Consider the following 23109-nt stretch of genomic DNA (forward strand, 5'->3'; position numbering starts at 1 on the left):
TCCAGTGAGTAATTTAGTAACTGTCTAGCTTGTGTTCTTACAAGTACAAGTGGTATTGTGAGCCCAGTGGAATAAGAACAATGCCCTACTCATCTTCCTCAGTCCGGAGCCTAGCATGATATCTAGTGTACTTCAGGTGCATATCCCCTGACGTGCTGAATCAATGACCTTGTGGTGATACAGAATAAGAGTAGATAAGGATGGTTAGGTAAGTGAATATAGCATGGGTAAAAGCAAATACTTCGTGAAAACTTTGTGATTTTATCCATATATTAGACTATTGTTATGAATATACTACATGAGAAATAATGCAAATTTGAGTATGCTTGCTTAGAGAAGTTTATTATTAAACATCTTGGTCTTTGATGACTTATTTATGGAGAAAATTTATTGGCAAGATAATTAGTTTAAAAATGTAAATATGTGACTTTAAAAGTTAATCCTGTGCTATCTGGTTTTGTACTCTGAGTTTTCATATATATGTATATATGAATATATATATATATTTATATTTATATAATCTCTCCAACTATATTGCAAATTTGTTGAGAGTACCAGGGCTCTTAGTAGCCTCCATTCCCTACATATGTAAGGAGTCAATAACATTTCTCAAATGTTAGTATTGGGATCATGATTCACTGAGTGGTTTTGTATATGACTGTCTGTGTGTTTCCCCAAATGTAAAATTGGGAGAATAATACCTTCTCTATGCTATTCATACAAAGTTTATATTTATGCTTTGAGTCTTGTAAGAATGCTTTTTTAATGATATAAATTGAAATAAGAATAAGCAGTTTAGCAGTTTAACAACTAAATGTTTTAACATGTGCATTTCAAAGAGCAAGGTATAAAGGCTTCGGCTTTTTTTGGAATTGGAATCCTGGTTTTGCTACACCTTGTATGTTGGGAACGATGTATAAGTTCTCTGAACCCACATATGTTCTCCTATAAGTGGAATTTATAATTTTTTCTTTATAGTGGTGTTGGGAGGTTAAATTTGATAACGTGTAATTCTTAATGTTGCACCCAACACAAGATAGATAGTCAACAAATATGGACACCATCACCTACCCTAGCTTTCTGTCTGTTCTCTTGGCAATTTGAAGATTTCATAGCCTCGACTAAAGTTGGTCTGTCTTTAATCAGCATTTTCTCATAAGCTCAGACCTGCATTTCCAGTCACCTTCCAGAGATCTATACATTGTATCCTTACTTGCCCCTAAAACATGACATGGCCGAAACCATTAACTTTTCAATCCATTTTTTTTCCCTTCCAGTATTTGCTATTTGTTATTTAAATCACTGTTCTGTAGTAACCAGTCCAAAGACTTTGGGCTAAGTTTCATTCACTTTCTTTCTCTTATTCTCTACATTTAATTTGTTGGAATTTGGGAGAACTGACTTAGCATATCATAGTAGAAGGCCAACTGTTTCCTCCATCCCCAAACAATGCCTGAAGGATGTCAATTGCTGGGGAGGTCAACATCTTCCAAGTCTGGCCCTAGATCTGCCCACAGCCTCCAGGTCCAGGACCTTCTTCTCATAGTGCTGGGTAAACCCTGACTCATACTTCTCTGGCTTTCTGATGTAGACTCTTGGTTTTGTACTCTAATCTGGGATTTTTTTTTTTTTTTTTTTTTTGGATAGGCATGATACAGCCAATTGGATTACAAGTTTCTTTGTAATGATCATATTCCAGGTTGCCACCTGGGTTAACATCTGGGTTAGACTTAGTTGTATCCAGGTCTCCTTAGCCTCACATTTACACTTATTTTACTTGTCAAGTTTAAAAAACAAAACTCACTTGTGGGTTGAGGATTCCTAGTTTTATTATGAGAGAATTTATATACAGTGTTGCCAATCAGTCCATGAGATTTTAATTTTACCTCACATATTTATCTTGCGTACATCCTATTACTTCCAGATCCATTGACACCATACAGGCAATCATTACATTTCACCAACATCATTGTACCTCTGGTATAGGCTGCTTTTGGCTAAAACAAATAGAAAAACAGACTAAAAGTAGCTTCAATGACAGGGACATTTTTTTCCCTCCCATAACAAGAAGATCCTAAGTAGGAGGCTCCGGGGTTGCTTTAATAGTTCAGCAATGTCAGGGCTCTGGATTGGTATTCTGTGACTTCCTTGACGTGCTCCCTATGGCTGCAGCAGGTCCAAATGTCAGGTCCTCACACAAGGGCATTCAGTTGGCAGGAAGGGAGTGGGGAGAATTTCTCCCCGTGTGTCTTATCAAGGGAGAAAAGCTTTCCCAGATAACTCTTGGAAGACTTCTCTGTACATCTTATTAGCCAGGACTGGGCCACTTTCCTCTGCCCTAGTGCAAGTATAACCAGGTAAGTGAATATCTGCTATTTTTAGTCTCTATATTTGTTAGGGAGAAAGAGGGAGGCTGGGAAAACTCTCAGGTAGGTATTTAAATCCATTCTGCATTTTTGCCAAATGTGCTTTTCTGAGTACATTTCTAAAGAAAATGTCATCACCCTGGTCTTAAACTTTCAGTAACTTTATTACCAGCGAGTATAGTATATAATCCAGCTCCTTCTTTCTTCTTCTACTTTATTCTCCTATGGCTATTTGGTGAATCCTGAACAGACCCAGCTCGTCCCTGTGTTCGCACCTCAGCTCATGGCATTTCCTCCTCTTGGAATCTTTTCTACAGTCCCACCGACTTAGAAAAGGCCGGCTTAGACACCAGGGCTCAGCCCTATGGCTGTCTTCTGCACGAAGCCGGCTTGGTTTTCCTCCATCAGCTGGGATTTCTCTTTTCTTTCAACTTCCTCAACACTTTTCTGTCCACCGTAGAACCTGACCACTCATGGACTTAACATTTTAAGTTTTGATTACTCACAAAAGCCCATAAAAGTCCAATTCAAAGGCATTTTGAACATTGCTGAGGTGCAATCCAAATCTTGAATGCCGCAAAGTGGGAGTGCAGTAGTGAATTTTCTCACGGGAAATGAGTCATGCTCGGCCAAGTATCTAGACCTCAGCGAGGCTTCACTGTTCTTTCTTGGTTGTAATATAGGCAGTAAGTTTTGTGAACTCATTAAAAGCTGTGCTCCATTGTGGAAAATGGCTGTTAATCGAGAGATAAAACTTTAGATGAAAGTTGAAAAGGTAGTTAACTTTTGGTTTGAGGAGAGGCATAGGAAAGGGGTAACTCTCCACTCAGTGTGATTTATGAGTTTGCCAGGAGCCTGAGAAAATACTTGCAGATTCTTGATTTTATGGTATAGACAACCTCTTACTTGTATTATGATTATTTATGTCTAAGACCCCTTGAAGACAGTAAGATTTCAGAAGGCAGGGGGCAAATCATATGACATAGTTTGGTGGGTCTGGAGGCAGAAGAATTGGGATTAACTTATAACTCTGCCAGTTCCCTAAGACTGTGTGACCTTTGAGAAGATAGTTGACTGTTTAAGCTTTTTGTTTCCCCATCCATAAGGCAATGGGAAAAAAATACCTATTTTAGAGCTATTAAACGGAATAGCATCTGGACAAGTGCCATGTAAATTGTAAACCTAAAGATGACTAAATGATTATCATTATTTATGTCCCCACAATATCAATCATGAGACGAGGTACTAAGGAAAGATTTGTTGAATGAATAGATGAACGAGGGAATGAATGAAAAGCTATCACAATAGCCTAGTTATAAGAATAAAAATACTTTTCTTTCCATAATAGCGTCTCTGAGGTTCTAAGGCATTTTATTTCCTTGCATTACTAAAATATGGAAATCAATAAAAATCATTACTGAGAATTAAATACCACTAGATTATATCAACTTTAATATGAAGCTGAATTTCTTCTTTGAGTACACTGGCTATTCATAAACGGCTGGGCCTACACTTCGCTGTTTACAACATTACTGGAACCCTTCATGTGCATCACAGCTTTGTAGTTCCTCTGGGACTATCCATTATTCCACAGATCCACTATCATCTATAATTCTCTTTAAAAACCTAATAAAATTTACTGTAAGATGCCTGTGCTGTGTGTTGTCTTCAAACATAACCTTTTCCACATCTTTCTCGAGTGTTGAGCTTTTAAAGGATCTGGTCTTATTGGAATGGTAGCTCACTCGTGCTTCAGATTTATACCCCTCCACGGTAAGGAACAAGGTGCTGCTATCCCGGCCAGAAACGGATCAGATACCGAGGAAATCTGTGAATAGCTTTACCCTGCTGCTGGGCCAACCAAACCTAATAAGCTACAATGCCACGAACTGGTCTGGGTGGGCATTAAATGGCTTAGTTTTTCTATAACCAGCTATAGGAAAAAAAACTATTTTCCTCCCTCTGGAGAACACGCAGTATTCCAGTTAAATAATTTGCAAGTATTTAAATCAATCACAAACTAATGGACATTAGAATGCACACTAGGATATTTCTCTTATAATAATGTCACTACCATTCACACTCACCCTCATCATGGGACATCGTTCCTGAGATTCAAGGGGATTGAAATTGACTCCTCCCCCCCCCAACATCAGTGAGGTCATTCACTGTTGTCCCTGCTCAAGGATCTTCAGCTTGTTGTGTTTTGTGTTCCCTGGTTCTTGGCCAAATACAGGGGAATAGCTTCTCTTCTACCCCTCTGTTTTATGTCCTAGTTTCCTGCATTTTGAGTTTGTGAGTACCTCAGAGCATTTTGTGTACGTGGGGGTGGTGGGGGGGGATTATTTGAAGAAACAACCGCAGACGTCACTTCAGCAGGGCTGTCACTGGGAGAGGGAGTGGGTAAGAGAGGGTGCAGTGTCCTCCGGCACCAGAGGATGGAGCACCCACATGGGAGGTGTGGTGGGCTGAAAAATGGCCTCCCAAAGATAAGGGCATCCTAATCCCTGGAACCCATGTGTGTTGCAAAGGAGGCTTTCTATGATGTGAAGGGGTTAAAGATCTTGTGATGGGGAGGTTATGCTGGATTAGCCAAATGGGTCCTAAATATAATCACAAGGCTCCTTATAACAGGGAGGGTAGAAGGTCAAAGGTGGAAGGTAATGCAGTAACGGGAGCAGGGAGGGAAGAGGCGATGGGAGGTGGGGTCATGAGACAAGGATGACAGCTCCTAGAGGCTGGGAAAGGCAAGGACCACATTCTCCTTTAGTGCCTCCAGAAGAAACGAACCCTGCCTTGATTTTAGCCCTGTAAGACTTACTTGGGACTTCTGCCGTCCAGCACTGCGAGGGCATCAATTTGTGCTGTTTGAAGCCACTGCTTTTGTACGGCAGCCACAGGAAAGTGATACCGGTGGTTTGGCTGGAGGGGCTTGAGCCTGGGTGGTTGGCGGTGAAGGCTTTTCTCCCGTTACAATCCAGGGCATTCTAGCAAGCATGTAAGCAGAGGCTGTTCAATTCCCCTCACTGGCCTCCTGGGCACCAGGCCCTCTTCCTCGAGGCTAGGATCAGGGCCCTTCACTCTTAAAATGAGTGATTTTCTTCATTTTCTTTCTCAGTAGACCTTGATGGCCCATAAAGCCTAGAATCAGAACCAGCTGCAGGAGTTGTCCACCTTCCTCAAATTCATGTAGGGTTTAATTTTCAAATGTTCCTTAGAAAATATTTATTTGAATGCAGCACAAGGAGGAAGGTAAGCAACGTGGTTGTGTTTCCACACGGAAGCACGTGGAACATGGGTGCCCTTCTGCACAATTATGTCCTAGAACTCCTGGGTATCCTTTCGTCCTTATTTTTGTGGCAGAGCTGGAATTACTGCTTCGGTTGAATGCCCAAATTCCTCCTGGTATGTACCTTGAAGTGCTAATAAAAGAGAAAAGATTCCATATTGTGTGCAGAGTTCTGTAATTTTTTACCTGGGCAAAACTTAACCATTGCCCAGGTTTTATATTACAAAAATGCATATAACAAGTGATCGTATGTCAAAAGCAAGTATTATGTATGAGTTGGAAAAAAATCTTATCTGTCCAAAGCCATAACTTCCAAATAAAACTCCTTTCGGAGTTGGCAGCACATATGTCTGATTTAGGCCTATTCTGAATAAAACTGGCTGAGTTATCAAAACTCCATTAATCTAATTTGTTTAAATGCAAGTAGTACCTTATGCCTGGCTTAAACATAATTTAAATGAAAAGGGAGTGGAAATACTCAATATAATTAAGATGGCAGACCCCACTCATTTATAAAAAAGAGAAGATGTGGGCACCTGGGTGGCTCAGTCGTTAAGCGTCTGCCTTCGGCTCAGGTCATGATCCTGGGGTCCTGGGATCGAGCCCCGCATCGGGCTCCCTGCTCCGCTGGAAGCCTGCTTCTCCCTCTCCCACTCCCCCTGCTTGTGTTTCTGCTCTCGCTATCTCTCTCTCTCTGTCAAATAAATAAAATCTTTAAAAAAAAAAAAAGATGTAAAGTCAACAAAGGAAGGCCTGTGGTATAGCGTATGGCTTTGAAAATGCTAAATAAATGGAAAATAATCTAATGGTAACAATAACAGATATGTGATGCTCATTCAGGATCTTTAAATGCAAAATTTTCTCTGTCTACCTCCTTTTTTCTTCACTGATGCACATCTCACTAAAATGAACAAATGAGTCTCATTTTATCTTCTAGACTGTGGCCCTATAGTGTTAACTCCTGAGAACCTTTAGTGTAACCTAAAGAAAACTGTCAAAAAAATGCATACATCTAAATGCTGCCAATTTGAAACCTTACTACTAGAAGCCATAGGCTCTGGAATTATCCTTGTCAGAACTAAGAAGGCAGCCAGCCTTCCCAGCAGTCTCTTCAGCATCTCTGAACTTCAGTAGCATTGAGTTTCTAGGGCTGGGACTAATGGTGTGACAATTGCATGGTGCTCCCTCCTCTCCTCAATTCTGTTTCTAAAGGTCGGGATGACCTATAGTGTGACAAAATAAGCTAGTTGTTCGGTGGAGCCAGGTGTCCTTTGAGAAGCTAAGCAAAGGAATAATAGTGTCATGAAGTCATTAGTGTACCATATATTATAAGCCATAAATGACAGCTCTGAGTGAGACTGTCCTGCTTGGGTCTGCCACTTCCCGCTGGAATCATCCAATAGCAGGTGGCAACTGGCACCTCACCAAATATCTGTGCCATCACAACCAGGGACCATGGGCCTAGAAACTGGAGCAGGTCTAAGAAAGTTGATTTTATATATATATAAAATCAATACTTATTTGATTATATAAAATCGATACTTATTTGATTCAGGAGACAAGCTCTTTCATGTGGTATCATCACTGCCAGACTATTTTAAAAAATCAAAATGTTGTGAATTGATGAATTTTCTATAGGTGTTGGCAGGTGTAACTGGAATCATCCCAGAGTATACCAAATCCTACTCACCATATCTCCCAGTCTGTGAAAAGTAAATAAAGATAGAAACAAAAACTAAAATAAACAGATTTCCCATCTAATATTGGAGTTGGTCCATTCTATTAGCTCCTAAAACCTCCAGTCAGTAAATTCTGCCTTCTGATCATTGCCAAACTGCCAAATATTGGTTACATGAGTCCTGCTTACCTTTCTGACTCTGAGATTCTAGATTCTATGTCTAGTGAGCCTCTGTATCAGTATCTTGCTAACTTCTCACCTATTCCCTTGCACACTCTCCAGGTACAAACTGTTCCCCTCTGCCGTCTCCTCCATCTGCAGCTCAGACCGGGTCGTTCCCCGAGAGTGGCCCCTTTCACCTGCATTCTCCCTGGCGCCTGTAGCATTGGCTTAGTGATGCTAGTAGATTGGGTAGCAGTGGGGTTGGAGAAGGAGACTATGGGTCCCAAGGGCTGCTGCTGATCCTGAATTATCAGTGAACACTAGGGTATGCTAATCTCGGAGTATTCTTGCCTAAACTCACAGAGTTCTTTCTATTTTGATGAACATTTTGTAATTTATATGTACGGATATATTTTCTGAGAATCATGAGTAGAATCTCAAGAACTTTCTAAATAAGCGTCTTAGTTCTAGTTACTTGAGTAACTAGAGTAACTCTAGAGTAACTAGAGTATTACTCAGGACAGGTTAGGGTGTAGTAACAAACCATCCCTCAAACCTCAGGGGCTCAAATCAACAAATATTTATTTTTCACTCAAGTCACATGTGTCTGGTAAGTTGGCAAGGTGCTCTGCTTCTCAAGGACCCACATACTAGAGCTCCATTATGACTCATGCCTCCAGATTGCCTGAGGTCAAGAGAATGTGGGGAATTGTGTACCAGCTCGCAGAACTTCTACCAGAAGTGACACGAGTCACTTGATCACATTTAATTGGCCAGAGCAAGTCCATGTTTATGTTGGCTTTGTGAATCAGAATATTTGTGAATAACCCTTATGAGTCCTAGAGGGGGCCTTTGTCTTTTTGTGGCAGCAGGTTCTATGGGTATGCTCTATGATTTCTTCCCTATTTTTATGAATATTTTCGGTTTTCTCTCTCTTTCTCTCCACTGCTCTTTCTACCTCTCTTCTATAAGTGAACCTGGCTTTCTCATTAATGATGTTATTTTATATGAACTCCCTCCCAGCACAGACTTCTTCTTTTCCCCTTCCTTTATCACTAACACAGAGGACAAAGAAAAGGGTCAACATTCTTTGTTCACCATTGCCAATTCTATTGTTTTTTATTTTTTTAAAAGATTTTATTGATTTATTTGAGAGAGAGAGAATGAGAGACAGAGAGCATGAGAGGGAGGAGGGTCAGAGGGAGAAGCAGACTCCCTGCTGAGCAGGGAGCCCGATGTGGGACTCGATCCCGGGACTCCAGGATCATGACCTGAGCCGAAGGCAGTCGCTTTACCAACTGAGCCACCCAGGTGCCCCTACCATTGCCAATTCTAGATTATTGTTCTGGCGGTTGGAATTCAGTAATCTGTCCTCTTTACAGCTGTCGCATGCCACCCTCCTCCATGGAGCTGCTATGGGATACTCAGGCCCCCAGTACTTTCTCTGTTGCCACGTCCGTGACTCCACAGTTTCTTAGTTCCCTCACACCAATGATCCCCACCTCCACTCCATCCTCGGGTCTCATCATCTATCTGCACAGTCTCTAACTGTGAGTATTCAGCCTCTTACCAAATCTCTTTAATGTCAGTCATTCTAAATTTGTTGCTCAGACCGACCCTGTCTTCACTTTCATCACACCCCTGCCTCAGCTCTTCTCCGTCCTTTCTGACATCCTTTCTGTCCTGCCTATCCTGCTTTCCAGGGCCAGCCAACTCAGCAGCGCCTTTGCTTTTTCCCTAAAATTCCCCACTGACCTTGAACTTCCAGTCGCTTCCTTGCTGGGCTGCCGAGTGCTGCTGGAGAAAGCTGTGCTGATTGAGTCTGCCACACATTTGTGCTTGTTCACTTTAACCAAACCGTCATTTCTGCTCAGCACTTCTTTTATTCATCTCTTGCTGACTCACTGCACATCCCACACAGCAGTTTTTTCAAACATTTTTAACTGTCGTTGAGATTCAAGGCCCGCTCCAGATATGGCCCCAAAATACCTTTTCAGTTTCATCTCTCGTTTCTCCCCAAAAGCTCTTCACATTGTGCTTTCCAAAATCCATACATTTGCTCTTCCTTTTATACCTTCCTCTGTTATCTCCACTGAAAATGCCACCTAATTTACTTCCTCCTCTGTGGAGAGGCTTTTCTCCTCTGACAGAGGTCGTGATTTGTTGTAAATGTCCATGTGACTTTTATTATCTGTTATGGGTATTTAGCAAATACTACCTTAGCAAATACTAGGTACTTGTACATAGGTACCATCTCCCCAGTTTTATTGTGTGTTCCTTGAAAGGAGAAACCATGATGGTTTATGTACATAGTGTTTATAGATAGTGTCTTGCCATTTGTAGGTAGATGTTTGGTTGATGTTTGGTGGATGTACTGGAGAAATAAATGTTAGCTGGTTGGAGAATAGTTTTTTCCCCCTTCTCCAGAAAGAAGTAAAAGTAATATTAAAGGTAAAGATGTTTTTCATCTATTCTAATTATTTAAGTTTTAATGTAACAGGTAGTTTTGGATGTTAATACTGATAGATTGAATGTATTTGGAGAGTAGTTAAAGGGTTATGTGAAAGAGCCATATTTCATGTAATGTCCTTGAATTCTGTGATTCCTTTCCATGCAGGTGAATTAAGATCTGTATTTCATTTGTCTTTATTTTATCCATATTTTAAATATCTGAATCAATAAAGATAATAGCTCACGCATAGAATTTTGTCTTAAAGCAAGCTGCTTTAGGTTCTGGTCTCCTGAAATACATTTTATTTAAAATCCTTTTTGGGATTTGCATATAATACTTTATCCCTGCCTGAGTATGGAATTGTTTGAGAGATAAAACAAGAGATAGTCAGATAGCGTCCCTGGGTGTCCCCTTTATTACCAGTAAAGCTGATGTTGGAGAATGTGGGCAATCACAGGATTCCTGTTATCATATTGCAGAGTTAGATCTGCTCATCCAGCCAAGGGCAGCCCCAGGTCAGCACAGGCCTTCCCATGTGGGGTCCTGCCCCTGTACAACTTCCAGCATGGAGGAGCAGAGCAGAACGCTAGCTTCCTATGGTAGACAAGATCTACACATGTCTCTGGCTTCTCCCTGTACCTGCATACAGGTAAGTTTCTCTATCTGATGAGAAAGCAAGGTGGGGCAAAAAGGTTTAATACTTGGGGAAACTTCCTCATGGAAATCAGAATGGGGTAAGAGCATTCTTATCTAACACTCTTGAACATGATGGATGATTGATGGTCATCAATGATGAGCAATCTAGTCATTTCTGCCTCTGTCTTGGGTGATACTTCTAATATTAACCAAATGGTATATTTATATTGCAACTTTTAATAATCACTCTTTAGACATTAAAATAGGTTAAAAAGGATTAACTTCTTAGATAAAACAAATTGATGTACATTATTACTTCAGCAGGCTCAACCATATAAACACATGGGAATAACAGTCCCTAATCTAAATAGTTAGATTAATAATTACGTGGAGGCTTCAATGTCACCACACAACTGAATACTTTATTGATGTGAGATTAATATGATTAGAAGGAATTTAGCTAGGACAAAGCATATCCAAGCATTTTTTGGCCCATGGTAAGTCCCTTCCCTAAAACTTAAGGATACATATACATTATTTTTACTCTTGACAATGTCTCTCTTTTTATTTACTATATTTTACTATATATTTACTCTCTCTTTTTATTTATTATACTTATTATTTATTTTGGCTCCAGTAACTGATCAACCCAGTTAAACAACCAATAGATTAAGAGAAAGAATTGGTTTGATGGCTCAGTTAAGGGACAAGTACTTTTCTGAATTTACTGTTGCCTAAGCTTTACTCTTAACCCTTGTTTTATTAATTATTATTACTTTCGGATTTATAGTGCCTGATTTTACCATCATCTTTCCTTCTTTTGTGCTGTTATATATTGACTCACAGATCACTCCCCATGTTTATGGAGATTTTGCCCCTGCCTGTCCAATCAACATCTTGCCAGTTCTTTCATTCCCTTATTCCCTCCCCCAACAATGCACTTTGATTTTGTTGAAGTCATCAAGCACTTGAATTTCCTTCTGATTCCTTTTACCCCATTGGTTCTTCAGTATTTTATATTCTGTAGTGCACGCCTGTTCTTTGCTCACTATCCCTTGAGGGAATCACTTGTACTCTAATCTCAGTTTATGGATTGGATAGTGCTGTTATCATCCCTGGAGCCAGGGGTGGACATGTGACCAGGCTTGGCCAATCATAATACTCCATTTCTTTAGTTGTAATGCTTCTTTCAGGGGTGGGCATGTCAATCCAGATTTGGTTGGCATTACTGGGGAAGAGTCTTCCTTCCTTCCTTCCTTCCTTCCTTCCTTCCTTCCTTCCTTCCCTCCTTTCCTTCCTTTCCTTCCTTTCCTTCCTTTCCTTCCTTTCCTTCCTTTCCTTCCTTTCCTTCCTTTCCTTCCTTTCCTTCCTTTCCTTCCTTTCCTTCCTTTCCTTCCTTTCCTTCCTTTCCTTCCTTCCTTTCCTTCTTTTCCTTCTTTTCCTTCTTTTCCTTCTTTCTTTCAAGATTTTATTTATTTATTTGTCAGAGAGAGAGAGCACAGGCAGAGGGAGAAGCAGGCTCCCTGCTGAGCAAGGAGCCCCATGCGGGATCATGACCTGAGCCAAAGGCAAAAGCTTAACCGACTGAACCACCCAGGCACCCACTTTCTCTTGGGGTTTCTAAATTGGTGAAAGGTAAGCCTGTTCCTGCTGCTGATCATTTTGGCTACTGCTCAGGGAGGACCTGTCAGAGAATGAAGCCCACACAGATAGAAAAGCAGAGCTAAGAGACCAAGTTAGGTTCCAGTTCAAGCAAATGAAATCAGATATACTTAAAGAGATACTTATTCTTCTAATATTCAATATCATGAGCCAAACGATTCCTTTTCTCCCCTATGCCAAATTGAGTCCTAAATACTTCCCTTCTTATCTAGACTGGATACCATTTCTTTTTTTCTTTTTTCTTTTTTTGCCATCTCTCTCCTTTCTCTCACATAGATATTTTGTCACCTTACATGCTTTGGGTCAGTCCAACTCACCTTCTTCATGTCTAAACTGCTGACTGCTAATAGTATCAGGGAACTACCAAAGTTGGTGCCACTACAGCCTTGTGACCCTCATTTTTAGGTGGGCCCTTGATGCTGCCTATTGAGCCCTGACTATGTGCAGGAGCTTTTCTAGGCACTGAGGATATAGAAAAGAATATGTCAGGTAAGACTGATGCCATATGAAACATTCTATTAAGGCAAACAGTTAAGCAAAAATGCAAATGAATGCATGATGTAATTTCAGGCAGTGACACATGGTATAAAGAAAAAAATACAGGCTCTGGGGCTGCAGAGTGACATAGGGTTTGGAGGTTATTTCATATGAGGTAGCAAGGAGAGTCTTCCTGACAGCCCTTTGAATAGAAACTTGGATGAAGTGAGGGAATCAGTCATACAAGGTCTCCAGTAAGGAACAAGAAGCCCAATGGCCCTAAAGCAGAAATGAACATGGAATGTCCCAATGATAAAAAATGGAAGGTTAGTGTGACTGGAACATAGGTAAAATGGAAGGAAATGAGACAGGTCAGAGGCAGACCATGGTTTGAACACACAGAGCTAAATATCTCCTGAAATCTCTACCTGGTTATGATGTTACCACATTAAACAGAACTGGTCTAAAAGTGAATTTCTTAAGATTTCCTCTTATCCGCCAACTTCTCTTCTCTCTTTATTTCCTATCTCAGCAAATGGAACTACCATCTATATGGGCACCCAAGTAGGAACCGTCACGGTCTTCCTCCTTTTTCTTCTTGCCTTTCATCTGATCACTCACCAGTTCTACCAATTCCACCTCTAAGATTTAGTCTAAATTTGCCCTCCAGCCTCTCTGCTAGTGCCTTAGTTCAGGCCCTTATCATTTCTCTCTTGGGTAGTGCAGACTCCTCACCCTCTATTCTTGTCCCCTTGCAGTTCATCCTTCATATCATGATGATTTCTCTAAAATGTGGATTTGATTTTATTAGTCAATTTTATAAAATCCTCTAATCCTCTATTTCCCATGGCCTGCTGTCCAAGCCCCTTAGCATGGCATACAGGGTCTTTCACAGTCTGGCCCCTGCCTACCTTTCCAGCTCCTTCTTCCCCCCTCCATCTCTCATTTTCCCCCCACTTTACCTGAATGGTGCCTTGCTCTGCACTCTGCACACTTGCACTCTCTCTCTGGGATGACACTACAGCTTTTACTTTCCTGGATAATGCCTGCCTATTTGGCAAGTCCCAGCTTGGGGTTCCTTCGTATCTATTCCTATAGAACTCCATATCTAGCCATGCTTTGGCCGTTTTCACGTTGTTTTGCAACTGTTTGTGTGTCTGTCTTTTGAGGGCAAACTCTTTGAGGGCAAATTATTTTGGGGGATCATTTCTTTCTTTTTTTTTTTTCCTAGTGCATAGCATAGTATTGGCACACAGTGGTTACTGGTGGTTGTGAACACACAGGGATATTATAATCTTCACGGAATCCTCCCTTTAGAAACACATTATAACTTAAGTAGTTCAAGAATACAGTATTTTTATACAAGTAATTTAGATTTTAATTTTACCATTCTATTTGTCCTTATTATATAAAATGATTCACATGTACATAAGGCACACAAGCACTAACACATTTATATCCATATATCTTTTAGAAGTCCATCTATAACCTAATTGTTTAACTTATTTAGGGCATTGCTTCAAATTTATTTTTTCAATTAATAAAATTGTACCCTTTGTGGTTATTACTCCATGGGGTGTAAGCACAAAATTTAAAACTTCAATTAAAATACATAAAACAAAACAGCAGCAGTTAAAATAATATATTTGAAAAATCTTAGCTTAAAATGATGCCACAATGGGGAAGGACAATTTACAAAGATACACACACACACACACACACACACACACACACAGGCAGCTAGGAAGAATAAAATGTTGATGATTTAAAAATAATCTTTTTTGTATCATAAAAAACAGATGTGGATTTACACTTCGCTCTTTTAAATTGTCATCTTTTATTTTGTGGGCAATGTCTCATTCCTAATTGAGTAAACAGTCAGTATTCATAACATTGTCAAAAAAACTGAGAGACTGGGTCACCATCTTTAAGTATTTTTGATGGCAGGAACTTTTCAATCACAACAGGAGGATGCCAGTAGAAACCTAGAGATTGAGACTGAAATTCCTTATGGAGAGAACTACATTTTTTTTTTTTGTCAAGTAAGAATTCTACTTACCCTGACATTCTGGCTGGCTTTGTCTTTAATACTTAGAAATAACCAGGGATCTTTTGCCTTTTCTTTCATTGTAAATTATATTGTTTGGGGCTTCTGGCTAAAAAGTAGAAGTTGAGCGAAAAACATTTATCTGGCCAATAAAAAAAGATCTAAACAATGAGGTGAGGAGATATAAAGGCTGATCTACCCAACTCCAGGGATTGTTGACAGAAGGTTTTTACCTAAACATTTTATTCTAAAAAAAAAAAGGTTATTCAAATGCCTTGAAGTGAAACAGGTTTTGTGAGCTTCTGGATAAAATTTCAGGTGGCTTTCCAACACTCCAATAAAGTGGACATTTTTTGAGTGTCTGTTATGTGCAAGATCCCATGGGAGATAGAAGGCAGAATAAGTTATGCTACCTGCCTTCAAGAAGTTTATAACTCTATTGGGGTAAAGAAAGTGTGCACATGGATAGAACACAGGCAGGTTAAACCTAGTGGATTATGTACACATGTTTATCTTATACCATCCTGAAATACTACTACAATGAGAGTAAAAAAAACTAAAGAAGCATGAACTGATAGGCATACCAGAATGGGAGAGGATACCATAGAGCAAGCCATTTTTAGAAGATAGGGATGAATGAAAGAACTGGCAGAGGCAGGAAACTGATTCTAAGTGTCTACGGAGGGTAAGGGCAATGAGAAGTCAAATTTTGCCACAGGACCCCAGAAAATCCCAGAAATTAAAGATATTTGGTATCACTGAAGACAGAAATAAAGCATGGCATTGAAAACAGGGGGAATTGGTTGGAAATGGCTGTAACAAGATGCTAGAATTCCCTGGTCCTCCTTCCCTTGCCAATGTTAACAGAAAGCAGAGGTTTTATTTTTTTAAAAAAATCGAACTGGAGAGTCTCATGTGAACGGTGGGAGGAAAGATACTATATGGAAAAGTGGATGACCCAGTGAAAGTCTTTATGCTGAGTGGTTAAGCCTCCCCGACCTCTATGAGCTATTTGGCTGAAAGAAGCAGCTCATAGGCAGGAGGGTGGTAAATTTTCTCTGGAGGTTCTGAACTATCATAGAGTGTCTGTATCTGTCTACAGAGACTGATCTAAATCACTCATCCAAAGGGCTGTGTCTCTAGCCAGCGCGGAAACCTACCAAATGACAAATTCCACCTTACATAGTTTCTAAACAACTTTTTAGTGTTTCACTCCTAAATGTGAATGGGCAACAACTCAGCAGATATATGAGGTTAGCCTTCAATAAGAAACACAGAGGGAAATGTGTGTGAGAGAGAGTGTGTGACAGGGAGAGGGAGAGAGAACATAAAAGAACTCAGAGGAAAATATAGATAAAACAGGAAACAGAAGAAATGTACCTTTCTCCTGCTTCAAAGCCGTTAATAAAATCTTTAGAGAGCTGAGAGAATGTACTGTATCTGAATCAAGAACAAGATGGCATTAAAAAGAACACTTAGAAAACAAACAAACAAAAGAGCTCTTGGAAATTAAAGATAGCCAAAATAGTAATTAAAAAAAACAGTAAAAAGTTTGGAAGTTAAGACCATTTTCCAGAAAGTAGAAGAAAAAGACAAAGAAATGGTCTTTTAAAAGGCAAGAAAAGATATGAACATTCAAAGACCAATCCAGGTATCTGATTCATAATATCTGACTCATAATATTTCCATAAAGAGAATGGGAAGAAAATGAACAAAGAAATCATATAAGAACACTTGCCAGAATTGAAAGGCATATATTTCCACACTTAAAAAGCCCACTGAGTGCCCAACATGAGGGCCAACAAAAGATCCACACCAACATACCTCACTGGGAAATTTCAGGACAAGACTGTAAAGAGGATTCTTAGAATCTTGAAAGTAGCTCACATATAAGGATCAAGAATTATAATGGCATCAAACTTCCTAGTAGCAACAATGGAAGCTTAGAAGTCTCTGTCCATTCAAACTATAGTAGAACAAACACATTTTGCATACCCGGAAAATGTGCCTCCCTTTGCAGAAGCCGCTTAGGACTTACTCTAAGAAATTGAGGACATAATTATGATCTAACAAGACATGGGCACAAGACAATAGGGATTCCATGTAGGAAGAAGAGGAGGGAATAACTGGGATGACACCAGGGCTGTGGGACTCCTGGACAAGCAGTCTAGGTTGGAGCTGGGGAATGGAAATTTCTAGAAGCGCTGGGGCAGGAGACTACTGTTTTTCATTCTAAGGTGGCGTGATCAATTGACTTAAAATTGTCCATTTTTTCTCTTTTTTTCACGTTGATAAAAAGTTAAAATAATAATATTTCAAAAAAAAAGATGCTATGTACTATCAGATTTGCAAATATAGTGCTTTGGATATTGAGGAAGTACCTATTCATTCTGCCTGGAAGGCAGTTTTCATGGAGAAGGATGAGCATGGCAGAGATTTGGTGTTTGGCAATCACACACACCTCTGCATGTATCAGACTCCCTTGCAGGTAGATTGGGCCCATGTGACTGGGTTGTGGCCAATGAGATGTGAATGGAAGAGATCTAAGTCATTTATGGGCCTGGCCCTTAAAATAGTCCTGCAAAATCCTATGGATATTTCTTTCTCTATGGTGATAGCCTTGGGGGCCAGGTTCCAGATGGTGAGGAGAGTGCTTGACCCACGTATGACTTTGCATGAAAGAGAAATATCCTTTATTGTGTTAAACCACTGAGATTTGGGGCTTCACTTGTTAACATAGCATGCTTTGTGGGCTATCTGGAAGGTCAGAGGCAGCATGGAGTAGTCACTAAAGGCAGGAATTCTGGAACCGGACCAACTAGGTTCAGATCCTAGTGCCTCTGCTTACTGGCTGTGGGATCTTTGACAAGTTAAGTTTAATGTTTCTGAGCCTTACTGTCCTCATCTTTAAAATTAGGGTAGCAATAGTACCTATCTTATAGGGTTGCTGTGAGGATTCAATAATTTAATATGTAAAGCACTCAGAGCAGTTTTTAGCACATAGTAAGTTCTTCTAAGTGTTGGCTATTATTATTTCAAAAGTAGGGAAGCAAGAAATGGCATCATAGGGGAAAGTAATAGAATGAAATGGGATGATAAGTTCTCTTTGAGGTATGGTGTACAAAAGTAGAAGTGGAATATAAAGGTCATTATGTTACATAGGCTAGCGTACTTATTAGGGTTTGATCAGAGGAGGAGACCCGCTAATAGGGATATGAAATAAGGGATGTTTTAACCAGCGTTCGACTGCACATGATTTGGAGTGCTGGGGAAGTCTCTGGCAAGTTGTTGTTTGTTGTTTGGGGGTGGGAGGCTAGCAGGACTGGCAAGTGGCAAGAGATGGTGATGTAAAGAGGGCAAGAGCAAAGACAAATGCTGCACTGGAAGCTGCAGCTATCACCACATCCAACCTTTTTTTTTAAAGATTTTTCTTATTTATTTGACAGAGAGAGAGAATGAGAACGAGAACATGAGCACGCACAAGCAGGGGGAGCAGCAGACAGAGGGAGAGGGAGAAGCAGGTTCCCTGCTAAGCAGGGAGCCCAATGCAGGGCTCTAAGCAGGGTTCGCTCCGAGGACCCTGGGATCATGACCTGAGCCAAAGGCAGATGCCCAACCGACTGAGCCACCCAGGCGCCCCATACCACATCCAACCTTGAGGACGTGAGTGCCCTGCAGAAGGATGCTAGGGTGATCCAGCAGATTCAGCATCCATGTATGTGGATGGCAGTGGAGCCTGGTACCCTGCATTGACTGATTTTCAGAACGCAATGGCTCCCGTTTCACTTTTGGCTTCCAAATGCCATGAAACTTTCTCTTGTGGCCAACTAGCCCAGAATCATATAAGGAATAGACTTTGGGAAAGGTAGGTCCAAATGGGGATCAAATTGTACAGAGGGACTCTGGATGCCAGGCTGATGACTTTGGATTTTCCTGTGTTGGCTCTGGAGGGCAGTTGAAAGCTGACAAGATTAAGAGATTCAGAATTGAAAGCTGTAGGACACTCAGCTAAGTTGCTTTTGAGGATGTTGGTATGTTGTTAGAGTTGATTTCATTTGCTATTTATTGCATACCTACTGTGTATTTGTAAATCAATTCTGCCTTGTTTTATTACTTAGGAAGACTCACTGCACTTGTGGGTTTTTTGTTGTTGTTGTTGTTATTGTTGTTCATAGAAAGTAATCTTTATCACTAGTACATATCGATAATTCCAGGGAAAAGAGTATTAGACAGTAGGTACGATTCAGTGTCATTGCCAGTAAAATAGTAATAATATCATTTGTTTTTAAAGTGCTTTAGGGCTTTTGGAGGACAGGTATTGCTGGATGTAGGTATAAAGTTAAAAAGGAAATTTAAGATGAATGATGCTTTTATGGGGATGGCTGAATAGTGTGTTTCAGAGGGACAAGCGAGCCGCAGTGTTTAAGAAAAATGAACGTTGCTACTTAATGGCACAGGCTGTCCCAGTTTAATCATTCCAAAGAGTAGTTCTCCTTTTTGGCAGCACTGGAAACAAAGGTGTAGTGACTCTCCAAACAGAACTGCCCGCAACAGGATTGTCATGGTACTAGATACGCTCTTCTCCACCCTCAAGGTTCACATTTACCCCATTCCATCCTTGAAGACCTCTCCGATGGCTTCATTGAGGAGGCATGTTTCCTTTCTTTAACTTTTGTGGTACTTTATATTAGATTTTGAAAATTATTCTCATCATACATGGATATCTTTACACCAAAATGTAGAGCAGGAGACAGAGAGGGAGATCTGGGTTTGAATCCTAATTTTCTGCTTCCTGTGTGATCTTAGGCAGGGTACTTAACATCCCTTGGATTCAATTTCAGTTTCCTTAAGCTTTAAAAAATTTCACTGAAATACCTATCACATAGGTATAAAATGAATACTAGTCTCCTCATTACGCTTTTTCTTTCTTTAAATTTATTACAGTATCCCCAATTGGTTTTAGTCACTTTAAAGATAATCTTTAATCATTGTTAAAACAAACAAACAAACAAATGAATCTTAATCATTATTAACCCCTCTCAGCATTCAGTCCAGTGTCTGACTGTAGGCATTCGATGTGATGCCATGATGAACAGATGAAAGACCACGGAGGCAGCCCACTCTAGTTGGGGTTCCTACTGAATAATGCTGTTGGGATCGAGGCCGATTCCTCGTCTGGAGTCTTGATATGTACTTTTCCAGGGGCACGCCTTGTTTTATCAGAGAATTAGGCTGCACATCTCAGTGGAGCTTCTATGGTGACATCCACCGCTGAAGGTGAAACAAAATCAAAAGTGCTTCTGGAAAGAACAGAAAAGAGCTTTTGAGGTTTCCCCATCCCCAGTTTTCACCAGGGCCCAGGGGATGCTTTCAGATGTAGAGCATGATGGAGTGTTGGCTCCCAGAAGTCCACCTTCCTGTCTTGAGCAGAATATCAAAGCGAAGGCGGCCCTTCTGAGAGAGCTCCCTCCCATGCTGGGCCCCGCTGAAAGACCATTATTAACCCCACCAATTCATGTCCAAGTGGCATCAATCATTTGGGTCACACAATGCCTGACTGTAAATTATGACATTATCTCTGAGTAGGAAGGTGATAATAATAATAATCATTAAAAAAAAAAGAAAGCGCCCGGCATGGCCCCGGCTGGCTGAGGACCTTCGCCGGATCTGTCATATTTGTTTTGAACATGAAAGGCTTGGCTGTTCCCTTGCAGGCCCATACATCATGGGGCCTGTCATGGGTTTCTGTAGGACCGGTTGACACAGCTCAGAACAGCAGCTGCTGGATGGCTTTGGGGAGCCTGACTCAAGAAACAGTTGCTGGGGTACAGGGACCACAAGCATTCTTCCAAAGACTGACATCCTGTTGTGCTGTCCTGCCACTGCCCTCAGTAAGTCACAACGAGGAGTAAACTGCTGTCACTGAGATGAAAGGCCCCCTTCCTCTGATCTCTCCACTACAAAATTACTTCAGTGCCACACTGTATTTTATGTCAATACCTATTTTATTTTTCAAAATTGAAAAAGATATAAGTACATTGTTCCCTGAATTCCTGATGCTCTGGGTAACCTAGCAACTGACTATAGCACATAGCATACAACAGAATATTATCATGCACTCCACTCAACTAACAAGCAAGCAGCACAGATTTCCCTTGCAGATGATTTAGGCTAAATTAATGGTTAATAGTTGCTATTAATATTAAAAATAATAATAACCTCCCTTTTTCATTTCTTAGAGCTAGATTCGTAGGGAATAATGCTTGGTTCTAATTGTACATGTGGGAGAGTGTTTTTCACTGAGCCTACATCTTCCAAGCGATTTGCATGGGATTTAGGGAGCCAGCAGCATGCTGCAAAGTGATAATCACATGAAACAGGCGAGTACATTCAGGACACTTGGAAACCATGCAAAATTTTCAAGTTCAAAATTGGCTCACGCTTTCCACCTCTGGGAAGATGCTGTCAATAAAGGGCTTGTGGGCGGTGATCAGGCTGTTTAGCCATGCTGACACTGCCCCCCAGTCCTCAGAGGAGGCTGCCAGGAAGCCCTCTGGCAAGCAGCTCTAGGACAAGAATGAAGCCGGAACAAACGTCAGGGTCAGGGAGAAGTTCAAGGAGTTTTGACCTGAAAGAACACGGCAAGGTCATGGCACAGAGCAAGAGTCTGCCGAAGAATGGCAGAGGTTACAGGGAAGGGAGGAAAGAGTGAAACAGAAGTTGGATAGAACAAAGGGGGAGAAAAGGACATGTCCAGGAGCAAGGAGGTAGAGCATCAAACACACATGGCATCATGAAACAGGAGGTGGGTGGGCTCTTTTTGATAACAGACCAACAGTTCAAGAGTTGGAGGATATAGGTATGGAACACGAGCTTTTATGTCCACTTGCCCTTCACTTTAGATTTCCTTTCTGGTTGACCCACCTATTTGTGTTTTGTGAAAATAAGCTGCTTAGTTACACATACACAGACATACACACAGACACACAGACACACAGACACACAATTTTCATTAATGGAGCCTTGTGAATAATTCACTTGCTCTTCTTTCCCTCCCTTTAAAAGCAATCAATTTAATTCAGTAGCTTCTTTCCTGAGCCACTGGAACTTTGAGAAGCTCTTGCAACTTTCTTAGAACTCAGACCTCAAAAAGAACCCTTGAAAAGTCCTGCTGTTTCTCTCCTTAACTAGTCACCTCAATCTGAAGAACTAAGGGCCTTTCATTTTGAGTACGTCCTGCTGCTTTTTAATAATCTACGAGTGAATTAGGCATTTTCGCCTTCAGGTTACAGCTGTTGCAAAGAATGTTTCCTTCCAATCACGAAGAAAATAGTTTAATACTTTCTGAGACTCTGAACAACCTGTTATATGAAAAAAGTGCCCAGTTTCTCATCTAAATTGAATTAACTTCATTTGCAGATATCAGTGGAAAGCTGATTCTGAAAATACTATTGTTTTTTCTTAATTAGAAGAAAAATTTAAGAGCACATTTTGCTTACCAATAGGCCAAAGCAATTTTACTTACTTAAAAAGCATTTTGATATTGTAATCAAGGAACAGCCTTTCCTGTGTCTGGTTTCTAAGTGCTCACGGTTTGTGCCGATTAAGTAGCAAACCATTTGGTTGCACTCGTGGCCACCGGGGAACTGACAGGACACTAAATATCATTGCAGTGCAGCAAAGCATGGAGATGCTCCGGGGACAGCAGAGCTGAAAACACGAATACAATGCATAAGCTTCTGACTGGATGGCAGAAGGGCCATGAGAATCTGGGAATCAGCAACAATCTGAAATTGTGCAGTATTTGGATTTGCTCAGTTTTAAGAAAAGTGTTTTAGAAAGCAGACAACTGGTGTGGTGATTTTTTTCCATGCAGGCGCTGAAGGATCAGCTGCTTTTAAAAAAAAGGTCACATTAATGTATTGGTGCCCAAACACTTGTAAAAGCCAGACCACCCACGGGGAATGTGTTCTTGTCAAAGCCGCAGTGGAGTGACCTGTGCATCGGAGGGTTTCTGTTGCTGAGGTGATGGGATGGGAGGCTGGCAGAGATGGCTGTCTTCTGAATTTGCAAGAGCCCAGCAGGGCAGTGGCACAGAAAGGGTGCGTCCCTCAGTGCATTAGAATCAATCTGCTAATTGTTTCAGGTACGGAATTGTGCGGAGGGTGTGGCTTTAAGGGTTGCTTCAAAAGCAGTTAACTTTTCTTTTCCCAATTCTAAAATGCCTTCTGTTAAAAGAGCATTGATACAATGGAAAAATATTAGGAGGACAGCTAAGAAATCCTGGGAGAGATGATGAAGACAACTGATTGAAATGTTCATGGTTTTGGTGTATTGTCG

At 40.7% G+C, this 23109-nt stretch overlaps 1 protein-coding gene and 1 long non-coding RNA gene across 2 annotated transcripts in view; one reads left to right on the plus strand and one right to left on the minus strand.

Annotated features, from left to right (window-relative positions):
• LOC116632261 overlaps positions 1 to 23109 on the plus strand; it is a 598396-nt gene that overhangs the window by 16840 nt on the left and 558447 nt on the right. Inside the window, exon 3 of the transcript XR_004299388.1 lies at positions 8878 to 9240. The gene's annotated coding sequence lies outside the window, so the exon portion shown is untranslated. Of the gene's footprint in view, positions 1 to 8877 lie in introns of the transcript that reaches the window.
• Positions 1615 to 9661, minus strand: LOC116632263. Its single transcript, XR_004299389.1, has 3 exons — positions 9251 to 9661; positions 5188 to 5788; positions 1615 to 3100 (listed from the first exon to the last, which is right to left on the minus strand). It is a non-coding gene; the product is annotated as an uncharacterized LOC116632263 (long non-coding RNA).

Source organism: Phoca vitulina, unplaced genomic scaffold (genome assembly GCF_004348235.1).
Source record: "Phoca vitulina isolate PV1807 unplaced genomic scaffold, GSC_HSeal_1.0 scaffold6, whole genome shotgun sequence".
Lineage (NCBI taxonomy): Eukaryota > Metazoa > Chordata > Mammalia > Carnivora > Phocidae > Phoca > Phoca vitulina.